Source organism: Gossypium arboreum, chromosome 10 (assembly GCF_025698485.1).
Source record: "Gossypium arboreum isolate Shixiya-1 chromosome 10, ASM2569848v2, whole genome shotgun sequence".
Classification (NCBI taxonomy): Eukaryota; Viridiplantae; Streptophyta; class Magnoliopsida; order Malvales; family Malvaceae; genus Gossypium; species Gossypium arboreum.
The window spans coordinates 1,310,095-1,335,565 of record NC_069079.1 but is presented as its reverse complement, the minus strand read 5'-3'; the positions used below and the strand labels follow the sequence as shown (position 1 = coordinate 1,335,565).

The window sequence follows — 25,471 nt, the reverse complement described above, 5'->3', positions numbered from 1 at the left end:
CGAAGCGTTCTGATTCACTAACATTCTGAGCGTTATATGTCGAATAACTAGGTGTTTCAGCCACAACGGAAAATATATTTTTATCCGAGTATCGTAGGAGACGTTGGTCATCCCAAACCACCGCCGTTGTTTCAATAGGACAAAATCGGGTAACATCGGTGACAACAAAAGTGACACACGCTTGGCAAAGGCTAGTTGAAATATCCCTACGGCAAAGAAAAAGACCGTATACTATGTCAGGGCTCTTGCCTGAGGTTGTGTTGTAGAAACCATCTCTATGGGTGACATTTGATGACAGTGAAGACAAGAGGGTATCGCGGTTGGCTTGACAAGTGCTGTTTATGGTGAAAGTGGTGGTGTTTGGACAATCGTGGTGGATATAAGTAGGCGGTCGAACCTGAGCTTTAGTTGCAGGACTAAGCAGGGAAAGGACTATTACTAATAGCCACAAGTTTATAAAAGTCATCACCTTGTTTTAGCTTGGATTATAAGACAAGAGATACCAGATTTATAAATTATAAAATGGGTTGTTGTATAAAGGGCAATATTTTTCGCCATTGCAGAAAATTCGTTGATCCTTTACTAAAAAAATTGAGTCAAATTTTTGGATTGTATTAGTCTACAATGAAGACTAGAAATCTCAATCAAACTGGAAGCTAAGAACTTAAAAGAGTAGGGTCAAAAATGAATACTCAATGAGCCAGTTGGCCACGACTCTCGGTGGGTCGAAACACTCAAGTAATCGGATTGCAGTAGTACTGAGTAATCTAATCTGTTCCACTTGAAGGGGTTTTTGGATTGTAGTAGGCAAGCACTTTCAGTTTGTTGTTTTCTCGTGCATATGTGTAATAATAGAGAATTTTAAGTCATGGTCTTGGTTTTTTTAAAAAAAAAAAATTATTTCCTCTTTTGTTATTAATTGATCGAAATCTCATAAATATGACAAAGCAGTTTATGGTCCAGGAAACTACACTAGTCAGCCACAATTTTGCAACACGACTATGGGCAGTAAATTTGACAAAAAAAAGAACAACATTTCTTCATTGTTTTTTTCTTCATAAGCAAAAATTTCCACTTTGTCATGAAAACAAAAATGAACATGTGTATTCTTCGTTTTTGAATCCAAAAGAAGATTTCTATAAGAAATTCCATTTTCCCATAGAAATAAGTTTGGTTAATAAAGACTAATAAATGAGAAGATTAATTGCAGAGAAAATAGAAAACGATTCATACATGAGAATTACACAAAAATCCAAATGAGGCCAGTGACCTAGGTTGGGTCATGACACTCCTTTTTACATTTAATTCTAAGTCTCATCGACACTATATCCTAATTATATTATATTATATTATATTATATTATATTATATTATATTATTCTAGCTAAGGAAATAATAATCTATATTTACATTATAATTTTATAAAATTGATTTTAAATAAATTATCACTTTATTTAAAATTTTACTTGTTGACGAACGTCGGTAGATAGCTATCTACCTTAAGGTTGAGGATGATGATGCATCCGTTAGCCATATTACCGAGGGTATAATTCCGTAATAGATACCTCATTGATAGACGACGGCGTTGATTGAGTAGTAGATTGGTCCAATTCAAGCCCCTTGTTTGGCATCCTCCCATCTGTTCTACTATCAATGACAAATGCTGGTCGTTTAGGCATTAGTAGTTTGGCAGAGTGCCTATTAATCCTTAGAACAATGGTAGCCATCGTTGGCCTGTCAGCTGGATCTTCCTGAGCACATAATAATCCGAGTTGGATGCATTTGGTGACTTCATTTCTCGAGTAATCATTCCTCAGAACAGGGTTCAACAATTCTAAGGGTCTCTCATCCTTCCATAGTTTCCAAGCCTGCATTGGTTCATCAGAGATTCAATAAGTTCTATATAAAAAGATATTTGAACAAAAAAGGCGAAAAGAATTATACGCACGTAGCTAATGAGGTCCTCAGCACCATCTGTTTCATAGAAATCTCTGTTCCTTAGGCCACTTATGATTTCTAGAACTAAAACACCAAAGCTATACACATCCGATTTCATCGAAAATTGCCCATGCATTGCATATTCTGGAGACATATAACCGCTGTCGAACCAATACAATTTCAAGGTAATTGAGGTATTAGATTCAACAATTAGGCTGAACAAAGTCAGAACTTACTAGGTTCCAACAATCTTTCTAGTGGTTCCTTGAGTTTGATTGTAACGCCCCCACACCCGAGACCGTCGCCGGAGTCGAGTATGAGGTGTTACTAAGCTTAGTTTAACATTTTTAGAACTTTGGATTATTTGTTTCTACATTCACAGTTTTTAAGCTACTTGCGTCACAGTCACAAGAAAAATCATATCTCGAGTTACAAAACTCAAAATTAAGATCCGTAAATTTTCCCTGAATCTAGACTCATATAACTATCTACTAATTTTTTTCTAGAATTTTTGGTTGGGCTAATTAGTACAGTTTATTAGTTAAAGTTACCCCTATTTCAGGACTCGACTGGTCTGACCTCTGTTTACTACGAACCACATTTCTATCTGTACAAAATTCATATGACTATGAGATTTGTTTATACTAAAACTAGACTCAATAAGGATTCTGAAGATATAAAATACACCACCTAATTATATCTTTACAATTTATGGTGAATTTCTAAAGTAGGAACAGGGGATTCTGAAACTGCTATGACTCTGTTTCACTAAAATTAAAATATCTTCTAACATATACTTCCTTTACTTGTTTCATTTGTTTCATGTGAAATTAGACATAATAAGCTTCAATTTGATATGTATTTCACCACCAAATTCAATTTCTATGATTTTTAGTAAATTTTCAAACTCGCATTAGTGTTGCTGCAGTATTCTGTTTATGGTAAATTTCATCCTTTTTATGAGTTTTTATGCACTAAGTATCTTAATAGTTTTCCTTAACATCAAACATAATCTAAACTAACCATTTTCATAATTTATCATTATCAAGCATTTCCTCAACCATTTCATAACCATACCATAAGATCATTTACACAAAATGGGTATATTACTATACATACCATACTTAAATTTACAAGCCATTTACCAAAAGTCTTCTGGATAGTGTGACTGAGCCTTCGACCTATCCCGACTCCTGAGCTGGCTTGTCCAAAACTACAATGAGTAAGAAGGAGGGAGTAAGCATAAATGCTTAGTAAATTCATATGCAAATAATAAGTAACATAACAAACAGTTATACCAGTCAACATTAGCATACATCACTAAAACACATATCACATTTTTAATCATTCTTCATCATCTTATTATCTTATCGTGGTTGTATCAATACTCAACCCGAGGGTTAAATACATACCTGTCCAAAATATCCATTTCATATCACTTACCAATATGTCTCTTTACATCTCGAAATTTTCCTCCATTTGAGTAGAACTTTACCCGTTGAACACATCGAATATAATTCGGATACATGGATAACTTGCACATAAGTGCCATATATACAATCAAGCAATCATGTAACCCGCCCATAAGCGAACTCGGACTCAACTCAACGAGCTCGGCGTTCGCATCCATAAGTGAACTCGGACTCAACTCAACGAGTTCGGATGCCTAGTTACATCTCACGAACTCGGACTCAACTCAACGAGTTCGAACATTCGCATCCATAAGTGAACTCGGACTCAACTCAACGAGTTCGGATGCTCAACCATCCTAGTGACATGTCACTTGTATCCTAATCTATTCCTAAGGTTCAAACGGGCTTTTCCTCGAACACTTATCCTTGCCGTCTTCCGTAGAATGCCAAATCAATACTCGGTAACAATTATATTTAACAAGTAGTTCACATAATTTACATATTATTTGAAATTAACCACAAAGCATACATTTCATAATAAAATTCAGCATAACACATAATTAATATCAATAACTTAAAAATAACAACTATGCTACATTATTTACACATGAACTTACCTTGGTACCAAAATACAAAGATTTTGCAATTTAGTCCACAATCTTTTCTTTTCCTCGATTGAGGTCGATTCCACGCCTTTCTTGATTATGGAGCTTGGAAGCTTGAAACAAACCCTAGCTATGGAGAACCCTTGAAATTTCGGCCTAATGAAGAAGATGGACAAAATTGGCTTTTAATTTTGTTTTTAATTCATTTTAATAACTAAATGACCAAAATACCCTTACTACTAAACTTTCCAAAATTCCTTCCATGTCCTAATTTTGTCCATGAACTTAAAATTGGTCAAATTGCTATTTAAGACCTCCTCATTAATATTCCAAAACAATTTCATACTAAAACTTCTAGAATGCAAGTTTTGCAACTTATTCGATTTAGTCCCTACTTTCAATTTAAGCACTTTAGGCATAGAATTTCATCACGAAATTTTCACACAATCATGCAATCATATCATAAACATCAAAATCATTGTAAAATAATTATTTCTATCTCGGATTTGTGGTCACGAAACCACTATTCCGATTAAGCCCTAATTCGAATATTACAACTCTCCCCTTTTAAAGATTTTCGTCCTCGAAAATCTTACCGTAAAAAAAGGGTATTGGTTTCTCATAGTTTCTTCAGTTTCCCATGTGGTCTCTTCTACCCCATGCTTTTGCCACAACACTTTCACAAGTGCAACACTTTTATTTCTTAGTTGTTTGACTTCTCGAGCTAAAGTCTTAATCGGTTCTTCTTCATAAGTCATATCCGGTCGCAATTCAATTTCTGTCGGTGAAATTATATGTGAAGGATCCGAACGATACCGACGTAACATAGATACGTGAAACACATCATGAATCTTTTCTAATTCGGGTGGTAACGCTAGCCGATATGTTCCCGGTCCAACTTTTTCAATTATTTCATACGGTCCAATAAAACGCGGACTTAACTTGCCCTTTCGTCCAAATCTAAGGACTTTCTTCCATGGAGACACTTTCAAAAATACCTTATCAACAACTTAAAACTCAATGTCCTTTCGCTTTAGGTCTGCATAAGATTTCTGTCTATCTGAAGCAGCTTTCAAACAATCTCGAATTATCTTCACTTTTTCTTCAGTTTCTTTTATTAAATCAACTCCATAAATCTGATTTTCCTTGAGTTCAGTCCAATACAAAGGCGTTCGACACTTGCGACCATACAATGCTTCATAAGGTGCCATTTTCAAGCTCGTTTGATAGCTATTGTTGTAAGCAAATTCTACCAACGGCAAATATCTTTCCCAACTTCCTTGAAATTCCAATACACAACATCTGAGCATGTCTTCAAGAATCTGAATTACTCTCTCGATTGTCCATCGGTTTGTGGATGAAAAGCAAGATCGAAATTTAACTGCACCTAACGCGTCTTGCAACTTTTGCCAAAACCGCGAGGTAAACCTTGGATCTCTATCTGAAATAATCGATAATGGTATTCCGTGTAATCTAACAATTTCTTTAATATACAGTTTAGCCAACTTGTTAAGAGAATAATTCGTACGTACCGGGATAAAATGAGCCGACTTAGTTAATCTGTCAATTATTACCCAGATGGCATCTTTCTTTCCCGAAGTCAATGGCAATCTGAAACAAAATCCATAGTAATCCGATCCCATTTCCATTCGAAACCATAATAGGTGGAGTAATCTCAAGGTACTTGGTGTTCACTTTCACCGTTGACAAATTAAGCATTTGGACACAAACTCGATATATCTCTTTTCATTCCATTCCACCAATACATTTTCTTCAAGTCATTATACATTTTCGTACTACCGGATGAATCGAGAAATAACCACTATGTGCTTCCTCTAGGATCTTTTGAATCAATTCCTCATTCTTGGTACACAAATCCGATCTTTAAACATTAAGCACCCATCGAACCAATTCAAATCGATCCGTATCGACTTCACTTTATTTTCTTTTGGCTAGCAAATCTTGATCATTTTTCCGAGTTTCGAAATCTCTTGTAAAACATTGGTTTTGCTCTTAACTCGCTAGAATCGAACCATCATCGACACTTTCAACCGAGTGTTCATAACTCTCAAAGCAAACAACAACTTTCGCTCAAAGCATCAAGAACCACATTCGCTTTTCCGGATGATAATTAATAACAAGCTCGTAATCTTTCAACAACTCCAACCATCTTCATTGTCTCAAATTCAAGTCTTTTGTGACATCAAGTACTTAAGACTTTTGTGGTCGGTATATACCCGACATTTTCACCATACAAATAATGTCGCCAAATTTTCAAAACAAACACCACCGCAGACCAATTCCCAATCGTGAGTAGGATAATTCCCCTCATGAGGTTTTAAGCGCCTCAAGCATATGCCACCACTTTTCCTTCTTGCATGAGCACACACCCCAAACCATTTAGAGAAGCATCACTATACACCACAAATTCTTTACCGATTCGGTTTGTACTAACACCGGTGCCTCTGTTAATAACTTTTTCAATTCTTCAAAACTCGTTGACATTCTTCCGTCCATTCAAATTTAACATCCTTTCGAGTAATCTAGTTATAGGAGCAGCAATTATAGAAAATCCATTTACAAATCGCCGATAATACCCACTAGCCCCAAGAAACTTCTAACTTCGATTACGTTTTTGGTGGTTTCCAATCAACAATGGCTGAAATTTTACTAGGATCAACCCGTATACCATCACGAAACAATATGACCCAAAAATCCAACTTCCTGAGCCAAAATTCACTTTTACTAAACTTAGCATACAAATGCTTATCTCTCAAAGTTTGCAAAACTATCCTCAAATGCTCAAGATGCTCTGTCTCATCTTTTGAATAAATTAAAATATCATCTATAAACACCACAACAAATTTGTCCAAGTATAGCCGAAATATGCAATTCATTAAATCCATAAACACAGTAGGAGCATTTGTCAATCCGAATGGCATAACTAAAAATTCATAATGACCATACCTTGTTCTAAAAGCGTTTTAGGTACATCCGACTCCTTTACCCGCAGCTTGGTAATACCAGATCTCAAGTCAATCTTTGAAAACCATGTCGCTCCTTTTAGCCGATCAAACAAATCATCAATTCTCGGTAACGGATACTTGTTTTTGATTGTCACCTTGTTTAACTGCCGATAGTCAACACATAATCTCATAGAACCATCCTTCTTTTTCACAAATAACACGGGAGCACCCCAAGGTGAAAAACTCGGTCTCACAAAGCCTTTATCACCAACTCTTGCAATCTGCGACTTTAATTCTTTCAACTCTGTTGGTGCCATTCTATATGGAGCAATCGAGATCGGAGTGTTCCGGTATCAAATCAATACCAAATTCTACTTCCCGATTGAGGCAAACCCGACAATTCTTCCGAAATACATCCGCAAATTCACACACAACCCAAGACCGATTCAACTTTCTTTTCAACTTCTTTTGTATTAATTACATACGCCAAATAAGCTTCATAACCCTTTCTCGATATCTTTGAGCCGACATTGAAGAAATCACACTAGGCAATGCCTCGATTTATCCGATTCAACCCAGAGTTTCACCATTTCCACACTTTAATTCTATAACCTTTTCTTTGCAATTTACTATAGCATCATGCAATGTCAACCAATCCATACCCAAAATAACATCAAATTCATCAAACGGCAACAACATCAAGTCGGTTGGAAAGTAATGATCCCGAATCATTAAAGGACATTTCTTACATACTTTATCAACAAATACACATTTTCCTAACGATTCGACACTCTAATCATAAATTTCGTATTCTCAACGGTATATTCATACTAGACACCAATTTCATGCACACATATGAATGAGTAGAACCGGATCAATCAAAGCAATAACATTAACATTATAGAGAAAATGTACCAGTAATCACATCGGTGAGGAAGCATCTTCACGCTTTAATAGCATAAGTTCTAGCGGAGCCCTCCTTCAGGTCTAACCGGTGCATCCTCGGCTACATTCTTCGCTTGTTTCACTTCCAACTTTTCTGGATACCTCCCCGAGTCCGCACCACTAGCTTTTACATTCTGAAATTTTTCTTTCTCAGCTCTCTCTGGGCGGTCTCTAATAAAATGATCCGGAGAACCACATCGAAAACATTCATTTGCTCTGCACGGACCAAAATGATTTCTACCACACCGCTGGCACTCGGGTTTAACAAATCTCGTATTTCCCACACTAGCCGCAGAAGTAGTCTGAGATTTAGGACCCACATTTCGCTTCTTAAAATTTCCATATGATTGCCCAGCTGAAACTTGGGAACGAGGATTCATATTTCTTGACTTTCCGGTTTCTTTGTGAGGTGCATTACTCATTGGTCTTTTCTTCCAATTTCGTGTTTGATTCTACCTTTTCTTTTCCTTCAGTAATTCTTCAGCCTTGCAAGCTCGATCGACAAGTACCACCATTTCTTTTAGTTCAAGGATCCCAACAAATACCTTAATGTCTTCGTTAAGCCCGTCTTCAAATCGTCGGCACATCTTGGCTTCTGTAGGAACATATTCCTTGGCATACTTACTTAATCGAACAAACTCCCTTTCATATTCTAAGACTGTCATATTACCTTGCTTCAGCTCAAGAAACTCTTTACATTTCTGATCAATAAATCTTTCACTAATATATTTCTTCCGAAACTCTTCTTGAAAGAATTCCCAAGTTACCCTCTCTTTCGGTACCACCGAAATCAAAGTCTTCCACCAATTATAGGCTGAATCTCTCAACAAAGATGTAGCACATTTCAAACATTCTTCAGGTGTACAAGATAATTCATCAAATACCCGGATAGAATTTTCAAGCCAGAACTCTGCTTTCTCTGCATCATCATCAATATTTGCTCTAAATTCTTCAGCCCCTTGTTTACGAATTCTATCAACGGGGGTTCTGTGAAATTTTATCATATCCACTCCTTGAGGCATTGGAGGCATAGGTTGAGGAATTGGGGGAGGTGGGGGAGGTCGTACATTTGGGTTCGTACGAACGAACTCAGTGTACCATGCACTCATCATTTGGAGAAAGGCTTCCCGATCCCTTTCTCCTCCTCCCTGACCAACAGTAGGGGGTGGGTTTTTAGTCGGCGCTGCTCCATTAGCCGGAGCTGGCGCATTACTCTGTACTTCATCTGCCACAGCTGGATCGGGATCCATTTACTATATAAAAAAAAATTCATTTAAAAAGGTCAGAAGTCGTCACACTATCACAATTCATACATATGGCATGTATAGCAAAATCCGTACATACAACACGTAGTCCGAGAACCGACTAAACCTGGCTCGATACCACTAAATGTAACGCCCCACACCGAGACCGTCACGAGTCGAGTATGAGGTGTTACTAAGCTTAGTTTAACATTTTTAGAACTTTGGATTATTTGTTTCTACATTCACAGCTTTTAAGCTACTTGCGTCACAGTCACAAGAAAAATCATATCTCGAGTTACAAAACTCAAAATTAAGATCCGTAAATTTTTCCTGAATCTAGACTCATATAACTATCTACTAATTTTTTTCTAGAATTTTTGGTTTGGCCAATTAGTACAGTTTATTAGTTAAAGTTACCCCTATTTCAGGACTCGACTGGTCTGACCTCTGTTTACTACGAACCACATTTCTATCTGTACAAAATTCATATGACTATGAGGTTTGTTTATACTAAAACTAGACTCAATAAGGATCCTGAGGATATAAAATACACCACCTAATTATATCTTTACAATTTATGGTGAATTTCTAAAGTAGGAACAGGGGATTCTGAAACTGCTATGACTCTGTTTCACTAAAATTAAAATATCTTCTAACATATACTTCCTTTACTTGTTTCATTTGCTTCATGTGAAACTAGACATAATAAGCTTCAATTTGATATGTATTTCACCACCAAATTCAATTTCTATGATTTTTAGTAAATTTTCAAACTCGCGTTAGTGTTGCTGCGGTATTCTGTTTATGGTAAATTTCATCCTTTTTATGAGTTTTTATGCACTAAGTATCTTAATAGTTTTCCTTAACATCAAACATAATCCAAACTAACCATTTTCATAATTTATCATTATCAAGCATTTCCTCAACCATTTCATAACCATACCATAAGATCATTTACACAAAATGGGTATATTGCTATACATGCCATACTTAAATTTACAAGCCATTTACCAAAAGTCTTCGGATAGTGTGGTGAGCCTTGACCTATCCCGACTCTGAGCTGGCTTGTCCAAAACTACAATGAGTAAGAAGGAGGGAGTAAGCATAAATGCTTAGTAAGTTCATATGCAAATAATAAGTAACATAACAAACAGTTATACCAGTCAACATTAGCATACATCACTAAAACACATATCACATTTTTAATCATTCTTCATCATCTTATTATCTTATCGTGGTTGTATCAATACTCAACCCGAGGGTTAAATACATACCTGTCCAAAATATCCATTTCATATCACTTACCAATATGTCTCTTTACATCTCGAAATTTTCCTCCATTTGAGTAGAACTTTACCCGTTGAACACATCGGAATATAATTCGGATACATGGATAACTTGCACATAAGTGCCATATATACAATCAAGCAATCATGTAACCCGCCCATAAGCGAACTCGGACTCAACTCAACGAGCTCAGGCGTTCGCATCCATAAGTGAACTCGGACTCAACTCAACGAGTTCGGATGCCTAGTTACATCTCACGAACTCGGACTCAACTCAACGAGTTCGGACATTCGCATCCATAAGTGAACTCGGACTCAACTCAACGAGTTCGGATGCTCAACCATCCTAGTGACATGTCACTTGTATCCTAATCTATTCCTAAGGTTCAAACGGGCTTTTTCCTCGAACACTTATCCTTGCCGTCTTCCGTAGAATGCGAAATCAATACTCGGTAACAATTATATTTAACAAGTAGTTCACATAATTTACATATTATTTGAAATTAACCACAAAGCATACATTTCATAATAAAATTCAGCATAACACATAATTAATATCAATAACTTAAAAATAACAATTATGCTACATTATTTACACATGAACTTACCTTGGTACCAAAATACAAAGATTTTGCAATTTAGTCCACAATCTTTTCTTTTCCTCGATTGAGGTCGATTCCACGTCTTTCTTGATTATGGAGCTTGGAAGCTTGAAACAAACCCTAGCTATGGAGAACCCTTGAAATTTCGGCCTAATGAAGAAAATGGACAAAATTGGCTTTTAATTTTGTTTTAATTCATTTTAATAACTAAATGACCAAAATACCCTTACTACTAAACTTTTCAAAATTCCTTCCATGTCCTAATTTTGTCCATGAACTTAAAATTGGTCAAATTGCTATTTAAGACCTCCTCATTAATATTCCAAAACAATTTCATACTAAAAACTTCTAGAATGCAAGTTTTGCAACTTATTCGATTTAGTCCCTACTTTCAATTTAAGCACTTTAGGCATAGAATTTCATCACGAAATTTTCACACAATCATGCAATCATATCATAAACATCAAAATCATTGTAAAATAATTATTTCTATCTCGGATTTGTGGTCACGAAACCACTATTCCGATTAAGCCCTAATTCAGGATATTACAACTCTCCCCCCCTTTTAAAGATTTTCGTCCTCGAAAATCTTACCGGTAATCAGGTGTGGGTATTGGTTTCTCATAGTTTCTTCAGTTTCCCATGTGGTCTCTTCTACCCCATGCTTTTGCCACAACACTTTCACAAGTGCAACACTTTTATTTCTTAGTTGTTTGACTGCTCGAGCTAAAATCTTAATCGGTTCTTCTTCATAAGTCATATCCGATCGCAATTCAATTTCTGTCGGTGAAATTATATGTGAAGGATCCGAACGATACTGACGTAACATAGATACGTGAAAGACATCATGAATCTTTTCTAATTCGGGTGGTAACGTTAGCCGATATGCTACCGGTTCAACTTTTTCAATTATTTCATACGGTCCAATAAAACGCGGACTTAACTTGCCCTTTCGTCCAAATCTAAGGACTTTCTTCCATGGAGACACTTTCAAAATACCTTATCACCAACTTGAAACTCAATGTCCTTTCGCTTTAGGTCTCGCATAAGATTTTCATCTATCTGAAGCGACTTTCAAACAATCTCGAATTATCTTCACTTTTCTTGATTTCTTTTATTAAATCAACTCCATAAATCTGATTTTCCTTGAGTTCATCCAATACAAAGGCGTTCGACACTTGCGACCATACAATGCTTCATAAGGTGCCATTTTCAAGCTCGTCGATAGCTATTGTTGTAAGCAAATTCTACCAATGGCAAATATCTTTCCCAACTTCCTTGAAATTCCAATACACAACATCCGAGCATGTCTTCAAGAATCAATTACTCTCTCGATTGTCCATCGGTTTGTGGATGAAAGCGATCGAAATTTAACTCGTACCTAACGCGTCTTTCAACTTTTGCCAAAACCGCGAGGTAAACCTTGGATCTCTATCTGAAATAATCGATAATGGTATTCCGTGTAATCTAACAATTTCTTTAATATACGATTCAGCCAACTTGTTAAGAGAATAAATGCGACGCAGGGATAAAATGAGCCGACTTAGTTAATCATCAACTATTACCCAGATGGCATCTTTCTTTCCCAAGTCAATGGCAATCTGAAACAAAATCCATAGTAATCCGATCCCATTTCCATTCGAAACCATAATAGGGTGGAGTAATCCACGAAGGTACTTGGTGTTCACTTTCACTGTTGACAAATTAAGCATTTGGATACAAACTCGATATATCTCTTTTCATTCCATTCCACCAATACATTTTCTTCAAGTCATTATACATTTTCGTACTACTCGGATGAATCGAGAAATAACTACTATGTGCTTCCTGTAGGATCTTTTGAATCAATTCCTCATTCTTGATTTACACAAATCCGATCTTTAAACATTAAGCACCCATCGAACCAATTTCAAATCGATCCGTGTCGACTTCACACTGTTTTTTTTGGCTAGCAAATCTTGATCATTTTTCCGAGTTTGAAATCTCTTGTAAAAACATTGGTTTTGCTCTTAACTCGCTAGAATCGAACCATCATCGACACTTTCAATCGAGTGTTCATAACTCTCAAAGCAAACAACAACTTTCGCTCAAAGCATCAGCAACCATATTTGCTTTTCCGGATGATAATCAATAACAAGCTCGTAATCTTTCAACAACTCCAACCATCTTCGTTGTCTCAAATTCAAGTTTTTTGTGACATCAAGTACTTAAGACTTTTGTGGTCGGTATATACCCGACATTTTCACCATACAAATAATGTCGCCAAATTTTCAAAGCAAACACCACCGCAGCCAATTCCAAATTGTGAGTAGGATAATTCCTCTCATGAGGTTTTAACTGCCTCGAAGCATATGCCACCACTTTTCCTTCTTGCATGAGCACACACCCCAAACCATTTAGAGAAGCATCACTATACACCACAAATTCTTTACCTGATTCGGGCTGTACTAACACTGGTGCCTCTGTTAATAACTTTTCAATTCTTCAAAACTCTGTTGACATTCTTCCGTCCATTCAAATTTAACATCCTTTCGGAGTAATCTAGTTATAGGAGCAGCAATTATAGAAAATCCATTTACAAACCGCCGATAATACCCAGCTAGCCCCAAGAAACTTCTAACTTCAGTTACATTTTTCGGTGGTTTCCAATCAACAATGGCTGAAATTTTACTAGGATCAACCCGTATACCATCACCTGAAACAATATGACCCAAAAATCCAACTTCTCGGAGCCAAAATTCACTTTTACTAAACTTAGCATACAGCTGCTTATCTATCAAAGTTTGCAAAACTATCCTCAAATGCTCAGCATGCTCTGTCTCATCTTTTGAATAAATTAAAATATCATCTATAAACACCACAACAAATTTGTCCAAGTATGGCCGAAATATGCGATTCATTAAATCCATAAACACAGTAGGAGCATTTGTCAATCCGAATGGCATAACTAAAAATTCATAATGACCATACCTTTTTCTAAAAACAGTTTTAGGTACATCGACTCCTTTACCCGCAGCTTGGTAATACCGGATCTCAAGTCAATCTTTGAAAACTATGTCGCTCCTTTTAGTGATCAAACAAATCATCAATTCTCGCAGCGGATACTGCTTTTGATTGTCACCTTGTTTAACCGCCGATAATCAACACATAATCTCATAGAACCATCCTTCTTTTCACAAATAACACGGAAGCACCCCAAGGTGAAAACTTCGGTCTCACAAAGCCTTTATCACCAACTCTTGCAAGCTGCGACTTTAATTCTTTCAACTCTGTTGGTGCCATTCTATATGGAGCAATCGAGATCGAGCTGTTCGGTATCAAATCAATACCAAATTCTACTTCCGATGAGGCAAACCCGCAATTCTTCCGAAATACATCCGCAAATTCACACACAACCGGCACTGATTCAACTTTCTTTTCAACTTCTTTTGTATTAATTACATGCGCCAAATAAGCTTCATAACCCTTTCTTAGATATCTTTGAGCCGACATTGAAGAAATCACACTAGGCAATGCCTCTGATTTATCTGATTCAACCTGCAGAGTTTCACCATTTCCACACTTTAATTCTATAACCTTTTCTTTGCAATTTACTATAGCATCATGCAATGTCAACCAATCCATACCCAAAATAACATCAAATTCATCAAACGGCAACAACATCAAGTCCGCCGGAAAGTAATGATCCCGAATCATTAAAGGACATTTCTTACATACTTTATCAACAGTCACACATTTTCCTAACGGATTCGACACTCTAATCATAAATTCGTATTCTCAACGGTATATTCATACTAGACACCAATTTCATGCACACATATGAATGAGTAGAACCGGATCAATCAAAGCAATAACATTAACATTATAGAGAGAAAATGTACCGGTAATCACATCGGTGAGGAAGCATCTTCACGCGCTTTAATAGCATAAGTTCTAGCCGAGCCCTCCTTCGAGTCTAACCGGTGCATCCTCGCTACATTCTTATTGCTTGTTTCACTTCCAGCTTTTCTCGGATACCTTCCCTCGAGTCTGCACCACTAGCTTTTACATTCGAAATTTTTCTTTCTCACTCTCTCAAGCGTCTCTAATAAAATGATCCGGAGAACCACATCGAAAACATTCATTTGCTCTGACGGACCAAAATGATTTCTACCACACGGCACTTTCGGGTTTAACAAATCTCGTATTTCCACACTAGCCGCAGAAGTAGTCCGAGATTTAGGACCCACATTTCGCTTCTTAAAATTTCCATATGATTGCCCAAATTGAAACTTGGGAACGAGGATTCATATTTCTTGACTTTCCGGTTTCTTTGTGAGGTGCCTTACTCATTGGTCTTTTCTTCCAATTTCGTGTTTCAGATTCTACCTTTTTCTTTTCCTTCAGTAATTCTTCAGCCTTGCAAGCTCGATCGACAAGTACCACCATTTCTTTTAGTTCAAGGATCCCAACAAATACCTTAATGTCTTCGTTAAGCCCGTCTTCAAATCGTCGGCACATCTTGGCTTCTGTAGGAACATATTCCCTGGCATACTTACTTAATCGAACAAACTCTCTTTCATATTCTGAGACTGTCATATTACCTTGCTTCAGCTCAAGAAACTCTTTACATTTCTGATCAATAAATCTTTCACTAATATATTTCTTCCGAAACTCTTCTTGAAAGAATTCCCAGGTTACCCTCTCTTTCGGTACCACCGAAATCAAAGTCTTCCACCAATTATAGGCTGAATCTCTCAACAAAGATGTAGCACATTTCAAACATTCTTCAGGTGTACAAGATAATTCATCAAATACCCGGATAGAATTTTCAAGCCAGAACTCTGCTTTCTCTGCATCATCATCAATATTTGCTCTAAATTCTTCAGCCCTTGTTTACGAATTCTATCAACGGGGTTCTGTGAAATTTTATCATATCTACTCCTTGAGGCATTGGAGGCATAGGTTGAGGAATTGGGGAGGTGAGGAGGTCGTACATTTGGGTTCGTCTGAGCGAACTCAGTGTACCATGCACTCATCATTTGGAGAAAGGCTTCCCGATCCCTTTCTCCTCCTCCCTGACCAACAGTAGGGGGTGGGTTTTTAGTCGGCGCTGCTCCATCAGCCGGAGCTGGCGCATTACTCTGTACTTCATCTGCCACAGCTGGATCGGGATCCATTTACTATATAAAAAAAAATTCATTTAAAAAGGTCAGAAGTCGTCACACTATCACAATTCATACATATGGCATGTATAGCAAAATCCGTACATACAACACGTAGTCCGAGAACCGACTAAACCTGGCTCTGATACCACTAAATGTAACGCCCCCACACCCGAGACCGTCGTCGGAGTCGAGTATGAGGTGTTACTAAGCTTAGTTTAACATTTTTAGAACTTTGGATTATTTGTTTCTACATTCACAGCTTTTAAGCTACTTGCGTCACAGTCACAAGAAAAATCATATCTCGAGTTAAAAAACTCAAAATTAAGATCCGTAAATTTTCCCTGAATCTAGACTCATATAACTATCTACTAATTTTTTTCTAGAATTTTTGGTTGGGCCAATTAGTACAGTTTATTAGTTAAAGTTACCCCTGTTTCAGGACTTGACTGGTCTGACCTCTGTTTACTACGAACCACATTTCTATCTGTAAAAAATTCATATGACTATGAGGTTTGTTTATACTAAAACTAGACTCAATAAGGATTCTGAGGATATAAAATACACCACCTAATTATATCTTTACAATTTATGGTGAATTTCTAAACTAGGAACAGGGGATTCTGAAACTGCTATGACTCTGTTTCACTAAAATTAAAATATCTTCTAACATATACTTCTTTTACTTGTTTCATTTGTTTCATGTGAAACTAGACATAATAAGCTTCAATTTGATATGTATTTCACCACCAAATTCAATTTCTATGATTTTTAGTAAATTTTCAAACTCGCGTTAGTGTTGCTGCGGTATTCTGTTTATGGTAAATTTCATCCTTTTTATGAGTTTTTATGCACTAAGTATCTTAATAGTTTTCCTTAACATCAAACATAATCTAAACTAACCATTTTCATAATTTATCATTATCAAGCATTTCCTCAACCATTTCATAACCATACCATAAGATCATTTACACAAAATGGGTATATTGCTATACATGCCATACTTAAATTTACAAGCCATTTACCAAAAGTCTTCGGATAGTGTGGTGAGCCTTGACCTATCCCGACTCCTGAGCTGGCTTGTCCAAAACTACAATGAGTAAGAAGGAGGGAGTAAGCATAAATGCTTAGTAAGTTCATATGCAAATAATAAGTAACATAACAAATAGTTATACCAGTCAACATTAGCATACATCACTAAAACACATATCACATTTTTAATCATTCTTCATCATCTTATTATCTTATCGTGGTTGTATCAATACTCAACCCGAGGGTTAAATACATACCTGTCCAAAATATACATTTCATATCACTTACCAATATGTCTCTTTACATCTCGAAATTTTCCTCCATTTGAGTAGAACTTTACCCGTTGAACACATCGGAATATAATTCGGATACATGGATAACTTGCACATAAGTGCCATATATACAATCAAGCAATCATGTAACCCGCCCATAAGCGAACTCGGACTCAACTCAACGAGCTCGGGCGTTCGCATCCATAAGTGAACTCGGACTCAACTCAACGAGTTCGGACATTCGCATCCATAAGTGAACTCGGACTCAACTCAACGAGTTCGGATGCTCAACCATCCGAAAGTGACATGTCACTTGTATCCTAATCTATTCCTAAGGTTCAAACGGGCTTTTCCTCGAACACTTATCCTTGCCGTCTTCCGTAGAATGCGAAATCAATACTCAGTAACAATTATATTTAACAAGTAGTTCACATAATTTACATATTATTTGAAATTAACCACAAAGCATACATTTCATAATAAAATTCAGCATAACACATAATTAATATCAATAACTTAAAAATAACAATTATGCTACATTATTTACACATGAACTTACCTTGGTACCAAAATACAAAGATTTTGCAATTTAGTCCACAATCTTTTCTTTTCCTCGATTGAGGTCGATTCCACGTCTTTCTTGATTATGGAGCTTGGAAGCTTGAAACAAACCCTAGCTATGAAGAACCCTTGAAATTTCGGCCTAATGAAGAAGATGGACAAAATTGGCTTTTAATTTTGTTTTAATTCATTTTAATAACTAAATGACCAAAATACCCTTACTACTAAACTTTCCAAAAATTCCTTCCATGTCCTAATTTTGTCCATGAACTTAAAATTGGTCAAATTGCTATTTAAGACCTCTTCATTAATATTCCAAAACAATTTCATACGAAAAACTTCTAGAATGCCAGTTTTGCAACTTATTCGATTTAGTCCCTACTTTCAATTTAAGCACTTTAGGCATAGAATTTCATCACGAAATTTTCACACAATCATGCAATCATATCATAAACATCAAAATCATTGTAAAATAATTATTTCTATCTCAGATTTGTGGTCACGAAACCACTATTCCGATTAAGCCCTAATTCAGGATATTACATTGATCAATTCCAAAAATTTTTGCCATGCCAAAATCCGATATTTAGGGTGTCATGTCTCCATCTAATAATATATTGCTGGCCTTGAGATCACGGTGAATGATTTTAAGTCGAGAATCCTCGTGCAAATAAAGAATTCCACGAGCAATTCTTCCAATTATCATGTATTGTCTCGACCAATCCAATTGTCCTTCCTTCGCACGATCTAAACAAAAACAAAAAATTGTGTTTAAAAACCACCCTTAAAGCAAACGCAAATTCTCAAAATGGTCATTGCAAAGTATGTGAAAAATACCAAAAATAAAATAGTCAAGGCTCTTGTTGGGAACATATTCGTAGAGAAGTATCTTTTCATCTCTTTCCAAGCAAAAGCCCAATACGCCGACTAGATTTCTGTGTTGAAGCTTGGCTATCAATACGACCTCGTTTTCAAATTCCTCAGTGCCTTGTCCTGAACCTCTTGATAACCTCTTAACAGCTATTTCTTGTTTGTTAGGTAGGATACCCTAAGCATATGCAAATTAATAACCAATCATTAAAATGCGTATTTAGACCAAGTTTTTTCTCAAATTGGTTGGACTCTGTACGAATAAAATGACCAAGTACCTTGTAAACCTCACCAAAACCTCCTTTGCCTAGCTTGTTGGCATCTGAAAACTTGTCTGTTGCAACTTCAATTGTGGTAAAATCATACTTCAATGATTTTATAGTGGTTATGTCATGTCCTGCCAAACAACAAAATGGTGAAAGGGTGACAAATTTTTTTGTGAAAGACAAGGAAATAAAATAGTTATGGCTCAATAGAAGCACAAGCTTAATCATTCCCTCTACCGTTTTCTCCGTGGATAGTATGGTACTTTCTTGTTCCCCTCTTTAACAGCCAACAAGTCAAAATGAAAAGCAAAATGAAGGCAGCAATTGGAGCAACAATGGCAATAATTATTGACCATGATCTTCGGCCATTCCCTTCTGAAGCCATGATATATACCGTTAATATACTATGTAGTCAGAAAGAGTGTCTAGGTGGTAGACTATTAGATTAAAAATCTATTTCCTCTAGCTTTATCTTTTTCATGATCTAACCCAAAATTATGAATGAACAGTAAGGATAAACCTGGAACTAGAGGAGGTGGAAGAGATGCAACTGCTATTTGATTTAGATTATAGAACAAGTAAACTTCATATCTGACGTTGCAGCTAGGACTCAAATTCTTCCTTATTGGAACCCACCCATTGTTTGAAAAGTCAAAAAGGGTGGGCACCGAAAGTAGAAAGTAAGATTGGTTGGCAAGTTGGGTTAAAAGTTGGCATGGGATAATTGCAATTTTGGTCCCTAATTGTATAGGGACATTGCAAGTTGATCCTTGAACCTCAACTATAAATAGGTCTAACCATTTCTTACTTTCTTCATCCCACATTTGCCATTCTCTACTTAAGGCATTGTTCTCTCTCCCTATTTGTAAATTTCACTTGTAATTTTTTGGAGTGAAATATATTTGGTAGTGTCCGGGACGTAGGCAAAATTCTTGAACCTCGTTAAAATTCGGTGTTCTTTATTATTTATTTTGCATATTTTGTGAATGTGATTGTAGTGATTTATTGTGCTATTAAATTACGATAGAGGGATATTCTGGCTAGGAAAGACTTGGTATTTAAGTGATCTTCGTGATCTACCTCTCTTTCCTGGGAATTGAACTTATTGCTTCTGTGTAAGTAGAAGGAACATCATTATCTGCAATTGGAAGTGCATAGGCCACTATATCATCAAAGCGAGCAGGCTTACGAATCTCTCTTCTTGGCCTCCTATATGCAATTGAATCTTATTGCTGTAGAGGTTCTTGGGTAGGAACCTCTTCATCATTTGTCCCTCCAATATTAGCTGGATCATCGTTAACCTTTTCAAGCTCCACCTGCTGCAAAGTACTACTGGTTTTGTCATCCTTTTGTGAATCATTGTACTTTAACATGGTTGATTCATCAAAAGTCACATCTCTACTAAAAACAATCTTCCTTGTATCAGGACACTAGAGACGGTATCCTTTTACTCCATCAGTTATACCTAAGAATAATGCTTTCTTTGCTCTTGGGTCTAACTTAGATTCTTTTACATGATAATATGCAGTGGAACCAAATACATGTAAAGAATCATAATCGATGTGATTTACAGTCCACATCTCCATAGGAGTTTTTCCATTTATTGCAGCTGATGGCAAACGGTTAATTAGATGGCACGCATATTTAACTGCCTCAGCCCAAAAATTCTTGCCCAATCCAGCATTGGACAACATACATCAAACTTTCTCCAGTATAGTTCGATTCATGCGTTCTGCCACCCTATTCTGCTGTGGTGTAAAGTGGAAGCAAGCAATGAATGAAGAAATGCAGTCTTTTCATAAAAATAGGACCAGGGAGTTGGTGACACTGCCCAAGGGAAAGAAGGCAATTGGATGCAAATGGGTATATGCAAAGAAGGAAGGATTTCCTGGTAAAAATGAGATTCGATACAAGGCTAGATTGGTAGCAAAGGGTTACGCTCAGAAAGAAGGAATAGACTACAATGAAGTGTTTTCTCCAGTTGTGAAGCATTCGCCTATTCGGATTTTGCTAGCCTTGGTTGTGCAATATGATCTTGAACTAGTTCAGTTTGATATGAAGACCGTGTTCTTACACGGTAATTTGGAAGAGGAAATCTATATGACTCAGCCAGATGGATTCAATGTTACTGGAAAAGAAAATTGGGTTTGCAAACTGACAAAGTCGCTTTATGGATTGAAGCAATCTCCGAGGCAGTGGTACAAGCGATTTGATCAGTTCATGAAAGGGCAAAAGTACACAAGAAGTAAATTTGATCATTGCGTGTATTTTCAGAAGCTACAAGAAGGAACTTTCATAGACTTACTATTATATGTTGATGATATGCTAATAGCATCTAAGAGCAAAATTGAGATTAAAAGATTGAAGACTCAACTCAATCTCGAGTTTGAGATGAAAGATCTAGGAGAAGCTAAAAATATTCTCGGCATGGAAATATGGAGAGATAGAGCTCATGATAGAGTTAGCTTGTCTCAGAAGCAGTATTTGAAAAAGGTACTACAGCAGTTTGGCATGAACGAACAGACAAAACCTGTAAGTACCCTGTTGGCTTCTCATTTCAAGCTTTCTGCACAGCTATCTCCTTCGACGAATATAGAATGAGAATACATGTTGCAAGTTCCGTATTCTAATGCAGTGGGTAGCTTGATGTATGCAATGGTGTGTACAAGACCCGACATTTCACAAGTAGTTAGTATAGTGAGCAGGTATATGCATAATCCTGGAAAAGGACATTGGCAAACTGTGAAATGGATTCTACGGTATATTTAGAAGACCGTGGATGTTGGATTACTGTTCAAGCAGGATAATACACTTGGTAAATGTGTTATTGGGTACGTTGATTCTGACTATGCCAGTGATTTGGACAAGCGAAGATCAACCACCGGTTATGTGTTTACACTTGCTGGAGGACCAATAAGTTGGAAGTCTACACTACAGTCTACAGTTGCATTGTCAACCACAGAAGTCGAGTACATGACTAAAACCTTGGGATTGGTCCAGGAGCATGTTAACGTGTATTGTGATAGTCAAAGTGCTATTCATTTAGCAAAGAATCAAGTTTATCATGCACGTACAAAGCATATTAACGTAGTTTCCACTTTGTGCGGAAAATTATTGATGAGGGAAAAATTTGTCTTCAGAAGATCAAGACTGCAGATAATCCCGCAGATATGATGACCAAGGTGGTAACAGTAACCAAGTTTGAAAATTGTTTGAACTTGATTAATATCCTGCAAGTTTAACAGTTGAAGAAGGCACTATCAAGTATTGTTGTCAAAGGCAGAAAGAATTGTGTGAAGATAAGATTATCCTAATCAAATCTTCAAGGTGGAGATTATTGGAACCCACCCATTATTTGAAAAGCCAAAAAGAGTGGGCACCGAAAGTAGAAAGTAAGATTGGTTGGCAAGTTGGGTTAAAAGTTGGCATAGGATAATTGCAATTTTGGTCCCTAATTGTATAGGGACATTGCAAGTTGATTCTTGAACCTCAACTATAAATAGGCCTAACCATTTCTTACTTTCTTCATCCCACATTTGCCATTCTCTACTTAAGGCATTGTTCTCTCTCCCTATTTGTAAATTTCACTTGTAATTTTTTGGAGTGAAATATATTTGGTAGTGCCCGAGGACGTAGGCAAAATTTGCTGAACCTCGTTAAAATTCTGGTGTTCTTTATTATTTATTTTGCATATTTTGTGAATATGATTGTAGTGATTTATTGTGCTATTAAATTACGATAGAGGGATATTCTGGCTAGGAAAGACTTGGTATTTAAGTGATCTTCGTAATCTACCTCTCTTTCTTGGGAATTGAACTTAGTGTGATTTTTTAGTACAATATTTTTACTCTTTCACACGTTTCCGCACAACATTCCTCCTTGGCTTCTTCTTGGAAGGTTTCCAGTTACATATCGCAGGCATCTGTCGCAATCAGAGGTTGGCAAATCCGGTGTACATTGAGCAAGGGTATATAGTGTTCGAAAACTCGATGTAAAATTGGCATCTGCCTCTCTAGTCCCGAATTTTTTAGCACATGGTGCTGCGTTTGCGGCTTGGGTTGTTGTACCACTCATCACTTCTTGAACTTGGCTGTCGAAACGGACTTGGTCACTGATGTTCTGGATGTTGAACAAGATAATTGCAGGTTCTTCAGCCACGGCGGAAAATATATTTTTGTACGAGTATAGTAGGAGGCACTCGTCGTACCAAACCACCGCTTCTATTTCAACAGGACAACGTTGGGAAATGTCAGTAGAGCCAAAGGTGACACACGCCTGACAAACGCTGGTAGAAAGATCCCCACGGCAGAGGAAAAGATCGTAAACCGTGTTGGGGTTTCTGCCTGCGGTTGTGTTGTAGAAACCATTACCACAACTGCCATTAGACGATAGCGAAGTTAAGAGGGTATCACGATTGGCTTGGTAAGTGTTGTTTTTGCGGAAAGTGGTGGTGTTAGGACAAATGTGCCAGAGATAAGTAGGAGGCTGAGCTTCAGTTACAAGGCTAAGCACGGAAAAGACTATTACTAACAGCCGCAGGGTTATGAAAAATGTGGAGCTCTGCATATTTTTCCTTTTTTTTTTTTTTTGCTTTATCTCCTTGTTTGGATCTAAGACGAGAGAGGTCAGCTATATAAAATAATTTATGACATGGCTGCTTTTACTAAGAAAAAACGTTGTGTATAATTAATCTACAAGGACGAAATGGGATGGAATTTAATGATAAATAATATTCAATGTGGAAATTGACTATATTACTTCATCCGGGATGATGAAAGCAATCCATCGACATATATTACGAAAACATGACATATATTACGGTAAGTCATCTCATCTCTCAGATGCCATTCCATCCAATTAGTTTTAGGTTAGATAAATTTGGGTGAATGAATCAAATATCATAGTTTGCGCACAAATTTGGGTGTATAGCTTTCTCTGTGATTGTAAATTTATTGGAGAGAACCGGGTACCTATGAGTAAGTTGATCAATCCCTATCAATAAAGAAAATAAGAAAAAGTAAACTTTCTTCAAACTACTCTATTTTTCCATAGAAACACTTATTGATAATAAATGAGAATATTAATTACGAAGAAAATGAAAAGGGCGTATCCAGATGGAAATTACTGGGGAAGGATAGTGTTATTGTTTTGATTTATTTTTCATTCGTTTTCTTTATATATATATGGATAAAATATTTTTAATTGATGAATTTAGGGTTTTTTTAGAGTTTTTTAGAGTTTGATTTTCGCATATTATAGTTTCAAATGTTTAATTAAATTATAATGATATGATTTGCGGTAAAAGTTCTAACTATTACATATTGTTTTTGAAAATTTTAGGTTAATGATTTGGTGTAATATAGTTTTGGTTACACATGGTTTTATTTTTATTGTATATAAAATCAATCGCAGATTAAGGTTTTTCGATTTTTATGGAACCATTTAGATAATTTTATTTTTGGTTATTTCGGATCTGTAGTACGATTTAAATTTTCAATTTTGACTTTTGACTGTTATGAAATTTTAAATTTAAATATCGGTATATTAATATATATATTATAAAATAACTTAGTTGAAACAATAAGTTGCCAAAGTGACATTTGTTATTGAAATTATTTTGTTTTAAAATATAAAAGTTTGTATGTATATTACTTAAGCTACGTTAATATTGATCAGTCCAAAAGAAACTTAATATTTAACAAAATTACATATGGAACTGTAGTAATAAACATGTGATGATTATTTGGTTTCACATATGAGTAATAAGTCAGTCCAAAGAAAATTTTATTATTCAATATATTTTTATTATTAGCGTTTGATTACTACAACGAGATACCACTTACAAGTTAACAATGGAATGATTGGTATCCTGAGATGGGATTTACCTTTATTCAAATTATTCTAGTTTAAATTTTTAGCCTTAGAGGTTGTTTTATTCAATTTAGCTATTATTACACCTGCCAACATCACAACCAACATTAACTTGATTCTTATGTTAAATGGCACCAACTTTAAATCATGGCAAGAGCATTTTATGATTGTTCTTAGAGTCGTGGATCTCAACCTTGCGTTAACGACTCATTCTTCTTCACCACTTACAAATGAGAGTATCTCTGATAAAAGAAGTGAGATGAAAAGGTGGGAGAGATCAAATAGCATGTGTATGGTGATCAGGGGCGAAGCCAGAAAAATTTTTTAGGGGGAGCCGGAAGAAATTTTAATTTTTTATAGTTTATATCTTTATAATTTGTAAAGGATTAAATCGAATTTTTATAATTTTAGGGGGCAAAGTGCAATTTTACCTTTACTAATTTAAATTTTTTTTAAAT

General features: G+C 36.2%; 1 pseudogene; it reads right to left on the bottom strand.

Moving 5' to 3' along the window:
• Positions 1–1,497: 1,497 nt before the first annotated feature.
• Positions 1,498–23,742, bottom strand: LOC108464770 (cysteine-rich receptor-like protein kinase 10; annotated as a pseudogene).
• Between the last annotated feature and the right edge of the window lie 1,729 nt (positions 23,743–25,471).